This window comes from Stenella coeruleoalba (genome assembly GCF_951394435.1).
Source record: "Stenella coeruleoalba genome assembly, chromosome: 2".
Classification (NCBI taxonomy): Eukaryota; Metazoa; Chordata; class Mammalia; order Artiodactyla; family Delphinidae; genus Stenella; species Stenella coeruleoalba.
Window position 1 is genome coordinate 28,858,113 of NC_137147.1, and position 17,439 is coordinate 28,875,551.

A 17,439-nucleotide genomic window follows, 5' to 3' on the forward strand; every position below is an offset into this window, starting at 1 on the left:
CACTATCAGTTAATGTGGACTAAACACTATGTTACTTGGGTATTGCATTAAGGATTTTACATTTTTTTTTCAATTAATTCCCAATTCCAATAACCTATGAAGTGAATACAATTAATAATCCTCATTTTACAAGTGAAGAAGACCAAGGCTTTAAGAAAAATTAAATGAGAATAGCATAGCATCTACCTGCATCGTGAGGAACTGATGACCACTGAATGCCTTTCTAGGCCTCTGAACATTTTTGGAAATAACCTTTTAAAAATTAAAGCTCCTGAAACTATATAAGAACGGTTTATACACTACTGCCAACTACCCAATTCACAGTACTTCACACTATAGCAGTCTGGGGCAAGACAAGTCCAATCTCCTCCCTCTTTTTGGTCGGCTCCACTCTGCCCAGTATCAAAATGGCTTTTCCATGGCAATATACAACCATATTACATAACCTCAAAATAATCTTCATACTCCTAGAACTATTTCAAAAAACGTGTTTTAAAAGTAGTATTGAAGACCAAAGAAGCATGAGAACGAAGCAACATATTTTAACGTGGGGCTGGTCCTACCCTAGAATCAATGAAGATATAGTTTACTTTAACCTCCAGGAGAGGAAGGGGGCAAGGCCACACCACCCACCACAATCTTAGACAAGCAAACCAACCAGAAGGGTGGTAGAAAAGGTGGGCAGTAGCTAAATTCAAGTCGGGGGCGGATGGAGGGAGGGCAGTTCACTCGGTGGCGGGCTTTAGACGACCGAAGAAGGGACAGAAAACAGCTGGTGGCCAGCCCCCCGCTAAAAAAAAAAGGGTGGGTGCTAGCCGACTTCTAGGCAGAGCCTGGGGCAATTGTATCCTAGGCCCGGAATATTTACCGCAGGGCTTCCGCAGGCTCACGTTAGAAAGGGGCCTCAGGGAAGGGCTCCCCAGGGGCCGACCGAGCGTTCTGTGGCAAACGTGGAGCCCAGAATGGGCCGAGGCCTCTCCGTGGAAAGGAAAGGGAAAGTGGACGACAATGCAAGGAGGAAGGCTCTGGCAGTAGGTCCGGCCTCCACGGGCTCCTACTGGGCCCACTCGTTTTCGAGGCCTAAAAGAAGTAGAGAAACCCAAGCCTCGTGCCCGTGCCCGTGCCCATCCCCTCCCCCACCCCACCCCCACCCCCACCCCACCCTTATCCCCATCCCACCCCAGCCCTTCGGCAGGCTCCCCGGCTTTCCCTCCTCCCCCAGCCGAAGTACCCTGTCTCCCGGTTTCCACACGCGTTCAGAGGAGCGAACTCACCCGCCGCTGAAGAAATTGTACCGCCTTCGCGGCCTTCCGGGCTCCAAGTTATGAGGGAGTTCCACCAGCTCGAGATTTCTGCGCGCCGCTAACCGGGAGACTAGTGCCGAAGCGCCTACTCTCACAGGCCGCAAACACATCCGCGCTGCGCGGGGAGCTTCTGGAGGTCTTCCTATTGCCCGGCGTGCACTGCGGCTGGGGGCGTGGAGCGGAGGACCATAGAGAAGAGCGTAGGTAGGTAATCGTCACTCTTGGCTCTGAATCACCACGCAGCGGCAAATAACCATAGAGAGGAGCGCCTAATGAGGGCTAGAAGGGCTCGAGCTGTATGTTACGACCCACCCTGCCATTTTTGATTGGAGCTGATTGAATCTTATGATTACGCGACGCCATCTTGAGGTCAAGGTGCTGGCCGGACACTGCGCGACGGCTGTAAGAGGGTTTCCCTTTTTTTGTAGTTTGTGTTTCGGGGGTTAGAATCTCGCTCTGAGGCTCTTTGAGGTTCGATGGGCTGATAACTGGGCCTCACCCAGCACCTCAGAAGAAACCCCAAGTGCTAATCCTAGAAAACTTTTGTTAATACCAAGAGATAAGTGGCAAAGGCTGCGGTTTTTAAAAAGTGCGCACACATGCAAAACACAAAGCTTACGCGCGCAGGTAGGGCCGAAGAGGCGGCTAGAACGTGTTTGAAATTCCTAAAACGGCCTGTAAAAACATTTAACACAGCTTTCATTCTATAATGTAAACGTGCTAAAAAGAATTTCACTTATTAGATTATTAGAAATAAACTAATCAGGAATGATTAAGTTATTCAGTTTATGGACTATATGGTCAGTATCTATTTACAGGCCTTTGTTTCCCAACTGCTTGCTTCTCAGAAGGCTTATAACTTATTCAGTATACAGTTATTGTCTCTCTGAGTGCCTGGTGCTGGGAGTATGGTAAATAGGAGGGAGACGTTATCTTTGTTCGGGAGAGCTGCAAACAACGCAGAATAGATGACAAACTGACCACTGCATATAAAATTGAACATATTTGTATACTTCCTATCAGCTTTTCCTGTTTAATATTACTCTCTAACACTTTTCTTATTTATTTTATGGTTTGTCTGCACATACCCCACTAGAATGTAAACTTAAGGAGTGCGAGTATTGTGTTTTGTTCACTGCTGTTTATCTCCAGTGCCTAGAAGAATGCCTGATACATAGCAAAGGCTCAAAAAATATATGTTGAATGAAGGAAATGATTATACATGGGTACCAACAGAACATAAAATGCAGTGGGAGACTAATGTGAAACGCTAACAGTACCACCATTTGTAAAATTTACATCCATCTGTATTTCGGCTTGCTAGGTTTTTACCATTAAGAAAGGTTAATAATACCTACTCCCCAGAGCTGTTGCAGGAGTTAAATTGGCTAATGCATGTGAAAATACTTTGTTCAGTAAAGCGCTAGTCAAATGCTAGTTACATTTTGCAAATAAAAATAGTTTGTGCCTTTTTTTTTTTTTTACAACCACAAGCATAAACAGAGAAATCCTTTCAGGTTACTCTGTATCATAAAATAAAACCTTAGAGAGGGAAGTTGTCTCAAGCAACAGTTTGCTTTCCTGTAGTTGACATTTGTAGTTTACATTGACCCAGCATCCATTCCCCAGCCTTTGGTAAAGGCACTCCAAATTTCTTAAAATAAACCATGCTTCCACTACTCCAGATCTTTGTAGTTTGGATAGAAAGTCCCAACCTTAGCCAGAACCCTTAGGACATAGGGGTGGACTTATGACCCAATCAGAGGTGCTAATTTAGCCCTTGCATTGTATCGGGCACTATTTTAAGTATCATGCAAACATCAGCAACTTTAAACCTCACAGCCACCCAGGGAAGTAGGGGCTATTGTTATACAGTGAAAAAAAATTAAGTCTTGAAGAGGTTAAATAACTTGCCCAAGATTATAGGAATAGTAGGTAATTGAGGAACCAACCTAGTTCCTGAGTCCATGCTCTCAACCACTACACTATGTGCCTCATCCTATCAGGAATAATGCTTAAAGGGGAGAGGGGGAGGACTCCCTTTTTTCACTTAACTTACATCTGGGAAGATTTAAACTTAGAACTAGTGGGGATAAAATGAAACCAGCACAGAAGAAAGCAGAGCTAAGAGAAGATGAGAGATTTTTGACAATATCGTTTGAAACCATGGATTCAGCCATTCTTTAAGCCAGTTATGCTTCTAGGCTTCTTGGTACGTAAGCCAATAAATTCCTTTTCCTAAATCAGTTTGAACTGAGTGTTCTATCCCTTCAATGGAAAGAGTCCTAAATAATACATTTATATATCACTTGTAGAGCATAGGGCAAGCCATTCATTTGTAATGATCCTCAACCCCCTCCTGAGCAGTTTTTCTCATAGACCCTTGCTGAGGAATGTGGCTGTAGATAATTAATTTGGATATTGCTAACGGCATTATGTACATTCTGGCCTTATTCCTACTGCCGTATCTGAGCCAACTGGTCAGCAAAATATCAGGTGACCTATGAGAAAAACATTCTTTAGCTGGACCAAGCAGATCCTCTCAATTTAAACTGAAAATATAGTGGAGTCAATGAATTGATAGCAAAGGAGAAATGCAGGGATTTCCCTGGCAGTCCATTGGTTAAGACTCCACGCTTCCATTGCAGGAGGGGCGGGTTCAAACCCTGGTTGGGGAATTAAGATCCCGCATGCCAAAATAAATAAATAAAAGAGAAATGCAGTGGTAGGTGAGAAAGTAGGTGAATTATGTCAAAAACAGGTCAGAAGAATAGGCACCTTTGTGCCCTGGATTGAGAAGAGGAAATTATTGGAATTCTTATCAAGGCACCTGGGCTGTCATCAGAGCTGCTGGAGCTAAGGTGGTATCCTGATGAAACTCTATTCTCCCAGACGCCTACCCATGTAGCTTCCTGTATGATAGTCATCTGTTTGTCACATAGTTTCCGTATTAGACATTGAGTTCCCTCAAGGAAGGGACCATGTGTTTATTCATTTTTAAATTGCCAAGCTAGATACGTAGATTTTTAAAAATCACAGCGTATCTTTAAAATATAGGAAAATAGTTTTAAACAATCAGATAATCAGTTTTTGTCTACATCTCTGCCTAGAGCTCCAATTTAGGCTACTTTGTCATCAAGATTTAGACTTTATGTGAATTCAAACTGCTGTCACTTGGCATTATTAAAATATATATATAATTATAGAAGATAGAGGTATACTTGTGTTAGGTCTTCTAAAATTATCAAAAAACAAGTAATAACATTGGGTGGAAGAGGAAATGGGTATAAAAAAGGGCAGTCTTCTATATGAAATGATGAATTAGACTATGCTTTGGGATATAAAGAAGACATGGTCAAGTAGCCTTGAAAAATGGCGGATTTGTTAAAATGTAATGATAGAAAAAGGCAAAGTATTAGTAGCAGCACTTAGGCTAGCCTGAGGATCTGGGGAAGTCAGGGAAGGCTTCTAGGAGGAAGTATTATCCTGAGCTATGTTTAACTAGGACTGCAGAGGGAGGACAAATAATGAATAAGATATGAATATTGTTACCATTTATTAGTAATCATAGAAATGCTAATACCATAGTGAGATATCATTTTAAAGTCATTTCATTGGTACAAAATAAGAAGTCCAATAATACAAGGATGTAGAATAACAGGAACACTTAGGGATTGTTGGTGGAAATGTATATTGATACAACTATTTTAGTATAACCTAGAAAAATAAAGCAAGTGCTTTGCCTAAGACCCAAGAGTTCCACTCTTAATTTTATAGAGAAACCTTTGCATATATGAACCAGGACACATGTTCAAGAATGTCCATGAGCCCTCTTGCACTGCTGGTGGGAATGTAAATTGATACAGCCACTGTGGAGAACAGTATGGAGGTTCCTTAAAAAACTACAAATAGAACTACCATATGACACAGCAATCCCACTACTGGGCCCTGAGAAAACCATAATTCAAAAAGAGTCATGTACCAAAATGTTCATTGCAGCTCTATTTACAATAGCCCGGAGATGGAAACAACCTAAGTGTCCATCATCGGATGAATGGATAAAGAAGATGTGGCACATATATACAATGGAATATTACTCAGTCATAAAAAGAAACGAAATTGAGCTATTTGTAATGAGGTGGATAGACCTAGAGTCTGTCATACAGAGTGAAGTAAGTCAGAAAGAGAAAGACAAATACCGTATGCTAACACATATATATGGAATTTAAGAAAAAAAACTGTCATGAAGAACCTAGGGGTAAGACAGGAATAAAGGCACAGACCTACTAGAGAATGGACTTGAGGTTATGGGGAGGGGGAAGGGTAAGCTGTGACAAAGCGAGAGAGAGGCATGGACATATATACTCTACCAAACGTAAGGTAGATAGCTAGTGGGAAGCAGCCACATAGCACAGGGAGATCAGCTCGGTGCTTTGTGACTGCCTGAAGGGGTGGGATAGGGAGGGTGGGAGGGAGGGAGACGCAAGAGGGAAAAGATATGGGAACATATGTATATGTATAACTGATTCACTTTGTTATAAAGCAGAAACTAAAACACCATTGTAAAGCAATTATACCCCAATAAAGATGTAAAAAAAAAGAATGTCCATGGCACCATTGTTCATAAAGGAAAAAAATAATGGAAAGTACTCAAATGTCTGACAGGAGAATAAATATACATATTTTCAAAAATTCACATAATGAGCATTGTATAAAAATAGAATGAATAAACTACAGTTACACACATGATGTGTTGAGTAAAAAAAGTCATAAGTCTGTATATTGTATGATACCATTACTATAAAGATTTGAAAATGGTATAAGAACCTAGGACTTCCCTGGTGGTCCAGTGGTTAAGAATCCATGCTTCCACTGCAGGGGGTACGAGTTCGATCCCTGGTCAGGAAACTAAGATCCCACGTGCCACGTGACACGGCCAAAAATTAAAAAAAAAAAAAAGATATAAAAAGGGCTTCCCTGGTGGTGCAGTGGTTAGGAATCTACCTGCCAATGCAGGGGACACGGGTTTGAACCCTGGTCCGGGAAGATCCCACATGCCTCAGAGCAACTAAGCCCATGCACCACAACTACTGAGCCTGCGCTCTAGAGCCTGCAAGCCACAACTACTGAGCCCACGTGCCACAACTACTGAAGCCTGCACGCCTAGAGTCCATGCTCCGCAACAAGAGAAGCCCCTGCTCACCGCAACTAGAGAAAGCCTGCATGCAGCAATGAAGACCCAACGCAGCCAAAAATAAATAAATAAAATAAGAATTGAAAAAATGGTATAAGAATCTATTGTTTAAAAAAACATATGTGGTAAAACTATACTTTAAAAAAATTAATGAAAAATTCAGGGTAGTGGTTACCTCTTGGAATTACTGTATCCCTTTTGGAGAGAGCAAAGGTGGAGATTGGAAAAGAACATATAGGTAGCTTCAATGTTTTGTTTTGTTTAATGTTTTTTTTTCTTTTTTTATAAATTTATTTATTTATTTACTTATTTTTGGCTATGTTGGGACTTTGTTGCTGCGCACGGGCTTTCTCTAATTGTGGCGAACGGGGGCTACTCTTTGTTGCGGTGTGCGGGCTTCTCATTGTGGTGGCTTCTCTTGTTGCGGAGCATGGGCTCTGGGTACGCGGGCTTCAGTGGTTGCAGCACACAGGCTCAGTAGTTGTGGCACACAGGCTCAGTAGTTGTGGCACACGGGCTTGGTTGCTCCGCGGCATGTGGGATCTTTCCGGACCAGGACTTGAACCCATGTCCCCAGCATTGGCAGGCAGATTCTCAACCACTGCACCACCAGGGAAGCCCAGAAATCTGCCTTTAAAACTGCTGCATTGTATTCCATAATACAGTTGTGTCATAATGTCTGGACTAGAAAGTTTTCAAAAACAAGAAACAAACAACTTACTCAACCTGGCTTAGCCAGTAAGGAAATGTACTGGCCCATTCAGCAGAAAGACTAGCTAGGCTGCCCTTCAGGGCTAAGTGATCCAGAACCTCAGTAATTTTATCAAGAATGAGGTTCTTCCTGTCTTTATTTTTTCCTACCTCTCTGCCCTACCGTCTACAATGGGGGCCTTGTTCTAAGGCTAGCTCACCTTATGGGCATACACGGCTACTTTGAGCCCACGTGCTTTTTAATTTAGGAGAAAGTATAAGTGGATTTCAGAAGTTCTTTTTTAAAAAAATTTTATTGAAGTATAGTTGATTTACAATGGTTTGTTAATTTCTGCTGTACAGCAAAGTGATTCAGTTATACATATATATATATATTTTTTCATATTCTTTTCCATTATGGTTTGTCACAGGATATTGCATATAGTCCCCTGTGCTATGCAATAGGACCTTGTTGTTTATTCATTCTATGTATAATAGTTTGCACCTGCTAATCCCAAACTCCCAATCCTTCCCTCCCCCTCCCCCACCCCCACCCCCCTTGGCAACCACAGTCTGTTCTCTGTGTCTGTCTGTTTCTGTTTCATAGATATGGTCATTAGCGTCATATTCTAGATTCCACTTATAAGTGATGTCATATGGTATTTGTCTTTCTCTTTCTGATTTTTTAAAAAATTTATTTTTGGCTGCGTTGGGTGTTCGTTGCCGGGGGATTCTCACTGTGGTGGCTTCTCTTGTTGCAGAGCACGGGCTCTAGGTGAGTGAGCTTCAATAGTTGTGGCACACAGGCTCAGTAGTTGTGGCTCGTGGGCTCTAGAGCACAGGCTCAGTAGTTGTGGCGCAGGGGCTTAGTTGCTCTGTGGCATGTGAGATCTTTCTGGAACAGGGCTCAAACCCATGTCCCCTGCATTGGCAGGCAGATTCTTAACCACTGCGCCACCAGGGAAGTACTCTCTTTCTGATTTACTTCGCTGAGTATGATAGTCTCTAGGTCCATCCATGTTGCTGCAAATGGCATTATTTCATTCCTTTTTATGGCTGAGTAATATTTCCATGTTTTATATATATATTTTATATATATATATATACATACATATATATATATATCACATAGTCTATCCATTCATCTGTCAATGGACATTTAGGTTGTTTCCATGTCTTAGCTATTGTAAATAGTGCTGCTATGAACATATGAACATAGAGGTGCATGTATCTTTTCAAATTATAGTTTTGTCCGGGTATATGCCCAGGAGTGGGATTGCTGGATCATATGGCAACTCTACTTTTAGTTTTTTAGAGAAGCTCCATACTGTTCTCCATAGTGGCTGTATCAATTTACATTCCCACCAACAGTGCAAGAGGGTTTCCTTTTCTCCACACCCTCTCCAACATTTATTATTTGTAGACTTTTTAATGATGGCCATTCTGACTGGTGTGAGGAGGTACCTCATTGTAGTTTTGATTTGCATTTCTCTAATAATTAATGATGTTGAGTAGCTTTTCATGTGCTTCTTGGCCATCTGTATGTCTTCTTTGGAGAAATGTCTATTTAGGTCTTCTGCCCATTTTTTGATTGGGTTATTTGTTTTTTTGTTATTGAATTATATGAGCTGTTTGTATTTTTTGGAAATTAAGCCCTTGTCGGTCGCATTGTTTGCAAATGTTTTCTCTCAGTTCGTAGGTTGTCTTTTCATTTTGTTTATGGTCAGAATTTCTTCTGGAAGGTCAAAAGAGAACTTTCTAGAAGCCCCAGGAACCTGAATTGAATCACATCCTAAACTAAGTTTCTTGTTCTTGCCTAAAATAATAATTGGCAAGATAGATGCAAATACCCTTAGAAAATCAAGCCTATCCGTTGACATAAGAGTGAGGTTGGCTTTCTCTGAAATCTAAGGTCTGTGCTGGAGAAATGTGGCTATTTGGACAAAATTAGAATTATGTTAGAAAAGAGGAGGGAAATGGATACTGAGAAGGCAACCATAGTCTACTATACAGTTTTTTTTTAATCATTTATTTATGAACATTTGTTTCCAATTTGTATGCATTTAAACAGTCTTGCAATTACCATCTTTATACATGTTTCCTTCAAAATATGTGTCCATAATTCTCTAGGGCTGATACCTAGGAGTGGAAAGGAAAGGTGGAAGGGTATGCTAATTTCTAAATTTGAATAGATACCACCCTTCTTCAAACGGGCTATACCAATTACTTTTCTACAAATAGTTTAAACTTAAATACACATGTATACATATACATATATATACACTGGCTCTAATGGGAGACAATGACATTTAATTTAGTTTAACTTACATTTCCCTGACTTCCCCTAGTGAAGGTATCTTATCCTACAACTGTTATCTCAACCTGTTCCCCACCAGTTCAATGAAACTATGCCTACTTTTTTGCTAAGTCCAATGGACGTTTCTTAGTCTTTTTTTTTTTTTGGCCTCGCAGTATGGCATGTGGGATCCTATTTCCCCAACCAGGGATGGAACCCACACCCCCTGCATTGGAAGCGCAGAGTCTAAAGCACTGGACCACCAGGGAAGTCCTAGCCTTTATCTTATTTTACTCCTCTAGTATTTAACACCTCTGACCACTACCTTTTTTTTTTTTTGACCGCGCCACACAGCCTGTGAGATCTCAGTTCTCTGACCAGTGATTGAAGGCAGGCCAAGGCAGTAAAAGTGCCGAATCCTAACCACTTGATCACCAGGGAACCGCCTGACCACTACCTTTGACAAATCCTTTTTCCTTGGTTTCTATGTCCCAGACTCTTCCTCCTAGCACCCTGCTTCCTCCTTCTCAATCTGCTTCGGAGGGTCCTCTTCTTATTCTCATATCTTAAAATGTTGATCCTCCTCAGTGTCCTGTTGCAGGCATTCATCTCTTCTTACGCTACGTGATTCCACAGCCGACTCATCTACTCTTAGGGCTTCAACAATAAATCTACATATATAGATCTATTCCCAGATCTATATCTGTAGCGTAGATCACATGAATTCCCTTCTCTTACTGGCCAGCTACCTACTGAGTATCTCCATTAGGATATTTCCTGGGCACCTCAAACTCAACTTAGGCGACACTACACTCATTATTGTCTCCTCTATTGCTTTGTTTTGTTTTAAAAGTAGAATTTATATAAAATTCACAATTTTAAACATTCTTAGGTCTACAATTCAGTGGCGTTTAGTGTACTCACAATGTTGTACAACAATCACCACTAATTCCAGAATATTTTCATACCCCCAAATAAAACACTGTACGTTGAGCAGTCACTCCCTATTACCTGCTCCCCACAGCCCCTGGCAACCACTAATCGGCTTTTTGTCTCTCGATTTGCCTATTCTGAGCACTTCCTATAAACAGAAATATAGAATATGATTTGCGCTTCGCTTCTTTCGCTCGACATGTTGTGAAGTTTCATCCATTTAAAACATGTGACAGTACTTCATTCCTTTTTATGGCTGAATAACATGCTGTTGTATGGATATGCCAGATTTTATTTATCCATTTATCAGTTGATGGACATTTGAATTGTTTCCACTGTGAATAATGGTACTATATACATTTGTGTACAAATTTTGTTTGAACACATATTTTCTATTCTCTTGGATATATATCTGAGAGTGGAATTGTGGGATTATATGGTAGCTTTATGTTTAACATTTTAAGGAAATATCAAACTGTTTTCCGCAGCAGCTACACCATTTTACATCCCCACCAGCAAAGTTTGAGGATTCCAATTGCCAGTACTTGTTATTCTCTGGGTTTTTTCCCTAATTATACCTGTCCTAGTGGATGTGAAGTGGTATCTTATTGGGGTTTGTTTGTTTGTTTGTTTGTTTTTGCGGTACACGGGCCGCTCACTGTGTGTGGCCTCTCCCGTTGCGGAGCACAGGCTCCGGATGCGCAGGCTCAGCGGCCATGGCTCACGGGCCCAGCCGCTCCGCGGCATGTGGGATCTTCCCGGACCGGGGCACGAACCCGTGTCCCCTGAATCAGCAGGCGGACTCTCAACCACTGCGCCACCAGGGAAGCCCTCTCATTGGGTTTTGATTTGAGCTTCTCTAATGAGCATCTGTCCACGTGCTTGTTGGCCATATGTGTATCTTATTTGGAGAAACGTCTATTTACATACTTTGCCCTTTTTAAATTGGGTTATTTGACTTTTTTACTTTATTTATTTTTGGCTGCATTGGGTCTTCGTTGCTGCACGCATGCTTTCTTTAGTTGTGTCGAGTGCGGGCTGCTCTTCATTGCGGTGCACGGGCTTCTCATTGCGGTGGCTTCTCTTGTTGCAGAGCTCACAGGCTCTAGGTGCGTGGGCTTCAGTAGTTGTGGCACACAGGCTCAGTAGTTGTGGCTCTTGGGCTTTACAGCGCAGGCTCAGTAGTTGTGGCGCACAGGCTTAGTTGCTCCGCGGCATGTGGGATCCTCCCAGACCAGAGCTTGAACATGTGTCCCCTGCATTGGCAGGTGGGTTCTTAACCACTGTGCCACCAGGGAAGCCTCCTATTTGACTTTTTATTATTAAGTTTTAAGAATTCTTTATGTATTCTGAATATAAGACTCATCAGATATATGATTTGCAAATTTTTTTTCCATTCTGTGAGTTGTCTTTTCACTTTCTTTACAGCATCCTTTGATGCACAAAATTTTAAATTTTGATGAAGTCCAATTTACCTTTTGTTCGTTTGTTTGTTTGTGCTTTTGGTGTCATATTTAAGAAACTGTTGCCAAATCTAAGGTGTCTTAGTATGTTCAGGCTCAGAAGCGAAATACCACAGACTGTGTAGCTTTATGAACAGCAGAAATTTACTGCCCACAGTTCTGGAGGATAGAAGTCAACATCAGGGTACGAGCATGGCCAGGTGAGAGCACTCCTGCTAGTTGCAGACTTATGTCCTTACATGGCAGAAAGGGGCTAGAAAGCTGTGTGGGATCTGTTCTATAAGAGCACGAATCCCATTCATGAGGGCTCCACCCTCATGACCTAATCACCTTCTAAATGCCCCGCCTATCAATATCCTATTAATATCATCACTTTTGGGGATTAAGATATCACCATGTGAATTTTGGGGGGACATAAACATTCAGACCTTAGCACAAATTCATGTGGATTTATACCTGTATTTTTACTCTTTTTTTGGCCACACAGCAGGCCTTGTGAGATCTTACTTCTCCAATCAGGGACTGAACCCAGGCCCATGGCAGTGCAAGCGCCAAGTCCTCACCACTGGACTGCCAGGAAATTCTGATTATACTTATATTTTTAATAAAAGTTTTGTTGTTTTAGCTTTTACATTTAAGTCTTGGATTCATTTGAGTTAACTTTTGTATATGTTGTAATATAGGAGTCCAGATTCCCTAGGTCTGTTCTTTTGCATGTGGATATCCAATTATCCCACACCACTTGTTGAAAGACTATTCTTTCCTCCATTGAATAGTCCTGGAACCCTTGTAGAAAATCAATTGACAGTAGATGGGTGGGTTTAATTATAGACTCTCAATTATATTCCTTTGATCTATACGTCTATCTTATACCAGTACCACACTGTTTTGATCATTGTATCTTTGTAATAAGTTTTGAAGTCAGGAAGTGTGAGTACTCCAGCTTTGTTCTTTTTAGGACTTTCAAGACTGCTACATGGGGTTCCCGAATTTTAAGATCAGCTGTCCACTTCTACAGAAAAAAGTGTTTGGAATTTTGATAGAAATTTCATTGAATCTGTGGATCAATCTGGGGAGTATTGGCATCATAACAATATTAAGTCTTTCAATCCATGAACACAGGATATCTTTCCACTTACTCATGTCTTTAATGTTTTAAAATTTTTTATTTATTTTTTGACTGTGTTGAGTCTTCATTACTGCACGCGGGCTTTCTCTATTTGCGGTGAGCAGGGGCTATTCTTCATTCTGGTGCACGGGCTTCTCACTGTGGTGGCTTCTCTTGTTCTGGAGCACAGGCTCTAGAGTGCGCAGGCTTCAGTAGATGCAGTGCATGGGCTCAGTAGTTGTGGCATGTGGACTCTAGAGTGCACATGGACTTAGTTGATCCATGGCATGTGGGATCTTCCTGGACCAGGGATCGAACCTGTGTCCCCTGCATTGGCAGGCAGATTCTTAACCACTGCGCCGCCAGGGAAGTCCCATGTCTTCTTTAATTTCTTTCAATAACATTTTGTTGTTTTCAGTGTATAAGTGTTGCATCTCCATGGATAACTTTATTCCAAGGTAGTTTATTCTTTTTGATATTATTGTAAGTGGAATTATTTTCTCCTGAGACCATAAAACTCCTGGAAGAAAACATAGCTGGTAAACTACTTGACATCAGTCTTAGCAATGATGTTTTGGATCTGACACCAAAAACAAAGGCAACAAAAGCAAAAATAAACATGTAGGACTTCATGAAGCTAAAAGGTTTCTGCACAGCAAAAGAAACCATCCATGAAATTAAAAGGTAACCTACTGAACAGGAGAAAATATTTGCAAATCATATATCTGATAAGGGATTAATATCCAAAATACATAAAGAACTCATACAACTCAATAACAACAACAAACAGATACAATTAAAAAATGCACAGAATATCTGAATAGACATTTTTCCAAAGAAGGCCCTACAGATGGCCAACAGGTTCATGAAAACACGCTCATCACTAATCATCAGGGAAATGCAAATCAAGACCACCTCACCATCACCTCACACCTGTGAGAATGGCTATTATCAAAAAGACAAGGGATAGCAAATGTTAGTGAGGATGTGGAGAAAAGAGAGCCCTTGTGCACTGTTGGTGGGACTGTAAATAGGTGCAGCCACTATGGAAAACAGTATGAAGTTTCCAAAAAAATTAAAAGTAGAACTACCATAGGATCCAGAAATTCCACTTCTGAGTATTTATTGGAAGAAAATGAAAACACTAATTCAAAAAGATATATGCCCCCCCATGTTCACTGCAGCATGGAAACAACCTAAAGATATGGAAACAACCTAAATGTTCATCGATGGATGAATAGATAAAAAATATGTGAGATACATAAATAATGGTATATTTTTCAGCCATAAAAATAATGAAATTTTGCCACTTGTGACAACATGGATGGACCTTGAAGGCACTATGCTAGGTGAAATAAATCAGACAGAGAAAGATGAACACTGTATGCTCTCACTTTTGTGTGGAATCTAAAAAACAAAAGAAAACAGGACCAAGCTCCAAGATACAGAGAATGGATTGGTGGCTGCCAGAGTTGGAGACTGGGGGGTGGGCAAAATGGGTGAAGGGGGTCCAAAGTACAAACTTTTAGTTATAAAATAAATAAATCATGGGGATGTAATGTACTGAATACAACATTGTGACTATAGTAAATAATACTGTATTGCGTATTTGAAAGCTTAAAGTAAGTGTTAAACTTTTTCACTATAACAAAAAAAATTTGGGGGGGCTTCCCTGGTGGCGCAGTGGTTGAGAGTCCGTCTGCCGATGCAGGGGACACGGGTTCGTGCCCCCAGTCCGGGAAGATCCCACATGCCGCAGAGCGGCTGGGGCCGTGAGCCATGGCCGCTGAGCCTGCGCGTCCAGAACCTGTGCTCCGCAACGGGAGAGTCCACAACAGTGAGAGGCCCGCGTACCGCAAAAAAAAAAAAAAAAAAAAAAAATTGGGGGAATTCCCTGTAGGTCCAGCTGTTAGGACTCTGCGCTTTCACTGCCGAGGTGCCAGGTTCGATCCCTAGTTGACTGGGGAACTAAGATCCCACAAGCTGCGTGGTGTAGCCAAAAATAAATAAATAAATAAATAAAAAGAAAGAAAATTTTGTAGCTATATATGGCGATAGATATTAACTAGACTTATCGTGGTGATTATTTTATAATGTATACACATATCCAATCATTATGTTGTACACCCGAAACTAATATAATGTTATATGCCAATTATGCCTAAATTTTAAAAAATGAGTTGGGAAGTGTTTCCTCTTCTATCCTCTGGAAGAATTTGTGTAGAATTGGTATTGTTTCTTCCTTAAGTGTTTGGTAGAATTCAGCAGCAAAGCCATCTGGTCTTGGAATTGTCCTTGTGAGAAGGTTTTAAACTAAAATTCATCTTAATAGATAAAGGGTTATTCCAGTTATGTTTTTCCTTGAGTCATGTTTGGCAGTTTGTGTCCTTTAAGGAACTGGCCATTTCTTGTAAGTAGTTGAATTTATAATAACATAAAGTTATTAATAATATTTCTTTATTATTCTTTTATTATATTAGGATTTGTAGTGATTTTCGTTTCCATTTCTGTAACGGTATTTGTGTCTTTTCTCTCTTTTTGGGGTAAGTCTAGATATAAATTTATCAATTTTAAAAAATCTTGTCAAAGATCCATCTTTTGGATTATTTTCTCTATTGTTTTCTATGTCATCGTTTCTGCTCTATCTTAATTATTTTCTTCTCTCTGTTTATTTTGTATTTAACTTCCTCTTGTTCTCTAGTTCCAGATGATAGCCTAAATAATTGCTCTGAGACCTTTATTCTTTTCTGAGACAAGCATTATATCCTACAAATTTCTCTCTAAGCATTGTCTTTATTTGTTGTGTTTTCATTTTCATTCAGCCCAGAATACTTTCTAATTTCCCTGTGGCTTCTTTGACCAAAGTGTTGTTTAGAAGTGTATTGTTTAATTTCCAAATATTTAGGGATTTTCCACTTATATTTCAGATACAGATTTCTAGCTAATTCCATTGTGGTTAGAGAAAACACTTTATATGATTTCAATACTTTTTATTTTACTGCCTAACATGATCTATCTTGATGAATAGCCTGTGTGCACTTGAAAAGAAGGTATATTTTTCTGTCGTTGGGAATGCCAAGTTGGTTGATAATGTTGTTCAAGTCTTCCCTATTCTTACTGATTTCCTTCCTACTTGTATTAATTACTGTCAGGAGTATAGAAATCTCCAGCTCTATTTGTGGATTTGTCTATTCCTCCTTCCAGTTCTTTCAATTTTTGCTTTATGTATTTTGAAGTTCTGTTATTAGGTGAACGCCTATGTCCTCTTGATGAAATGTCTCTTTCTAAACCTGATAATATTTCTTATTCTAAAATTTTCTTTGTCTGATATTAATGTGGCCATTGCAGGTTTGTTTTGATTAATGTTTTCATAGTATAACTTTTTAAATCCTTTTACTCTATGTCTTTACCCTTAAAGTGTGTTTCTTGTAGATGGCATATAGTTGGACCTTGCTTTTTTTATCCAGTTGGACAATTTTTGCCTTTTCACTGCAGTGTTTAAACCATTTACATTTAATGTGATTTTCATCATGGCTGGGTTTACATATGACATCTTGCTATTTGTTTTCTACTTGTTCTGTGTGTCCTTTACTTCTTTTCCCATCTTATCTTACTTTGGATTGAGTACATTTTATTATTCAAATTTCTTGCTGACATTGGCTTATCTGCTATACATCTTTGTTTTGTTTTTTAGTTGATCTGGGGTTCACAATATATATTGCTAACTTATCATACTCTAACTTCAAAAAATGTAATACCATTTATATAGAATTTACCACTGCATACTTCCATCTTCTCTCCCATCCTTTGTGGTATTATTTTCCTACATTTTACTTTATAAACTATGTTATAAACTCCATGATACATTGTTATTGTTTTTATTATAAACAATTATCTTTTTAAAATATTTTAACAATGGGAAAAATATTTTTATATTTATCCATATATTTGACATTTCCATCATTCTTCATTCTTTTGTATCTATCTAAATTTCCCTCTAGTATCATTATCCTTTTGCCCGAATAATGTTCTTTATCATTTCTTGTAGTGCAGGTCTGCTTATTCTGAATTCTCTGTGATTACTTTTGTTTGAAAAAGTCTTTATTTTGCCTTCATTTATAAAAGACATTTACTAGTAAGGAATTCTAGATTGACAGGTTTTTTTTCATTCATTACTTTTAAGATGTTGCTACATTGTTTCCTGGCTTACATGATTTTTGATGAGAAGTCTGCTATCATTTTTTCCCCTCTCTGTTATGTATCTTTTTTTCTCTTGGGCCATTTTCAAGATTGTCTCTTTATCACTCATTTTCAGCAATTTGATTATAAGGACCTTGCTGTGGTTTTCTTCATGTCTTTTCTGCTTGGGGTTCATTGAGCTTCCATCTGTGGGTTTATAGGTTTCATCAAATTTGCAAAACTTTTGGCCATTTATTTCTTGAAATATTTTT

At 39.7% G+C, this 17,439-nt stretch overlaps 2 protein-coding genes across 7 annotated transcripts in view; one reads left to right on the forward strand and one right to left on the reverse strand.

The window, feature by feature from the left end:
* RBM25 (RNA binding motif protein 25) overlaps positions 1–1,486 on the reverse strand; it is a 56,963-nt gene extending 55,477 nt beyond the window's left edge. For 2 of the 6 annotated variants that reach the window (XM_079914731.1, XM_079914732.1), the window contains exons 1-2: positions 1,275–1,485; positions 869–1,080 (exon numbers count right to left, since the gene is read on the reverse strand). The gene's annotated coding sequence lies outside the window, so the exon portion shown is untranslated. Of the gene's footprint in view, positions 1–868; positions 1,081–1,274 lie in introns of all 6 variants that reach the window. The other 4 variants (XM_079914729.1, XM_079914728.1, XM_079914727.1 and 1 more) reach the window with 3 other exon arrangements.
* The window catches only part of ZFYVE1 (zinc finger FYVE-type containing 1), a 74,511-nt gene continuing 58,459 nt past the window's right edge, over positions 1,388–17,439 (forward strand). The window contains exon 1 of the mRNA XM_079914736.1: positions 1,388–1,508. The gene's annotated coding sequence lies outside the window, so the exon portion shown is untranslated. The remainder of the gene's footprint in view (positions 1,509–17,439) is intronic.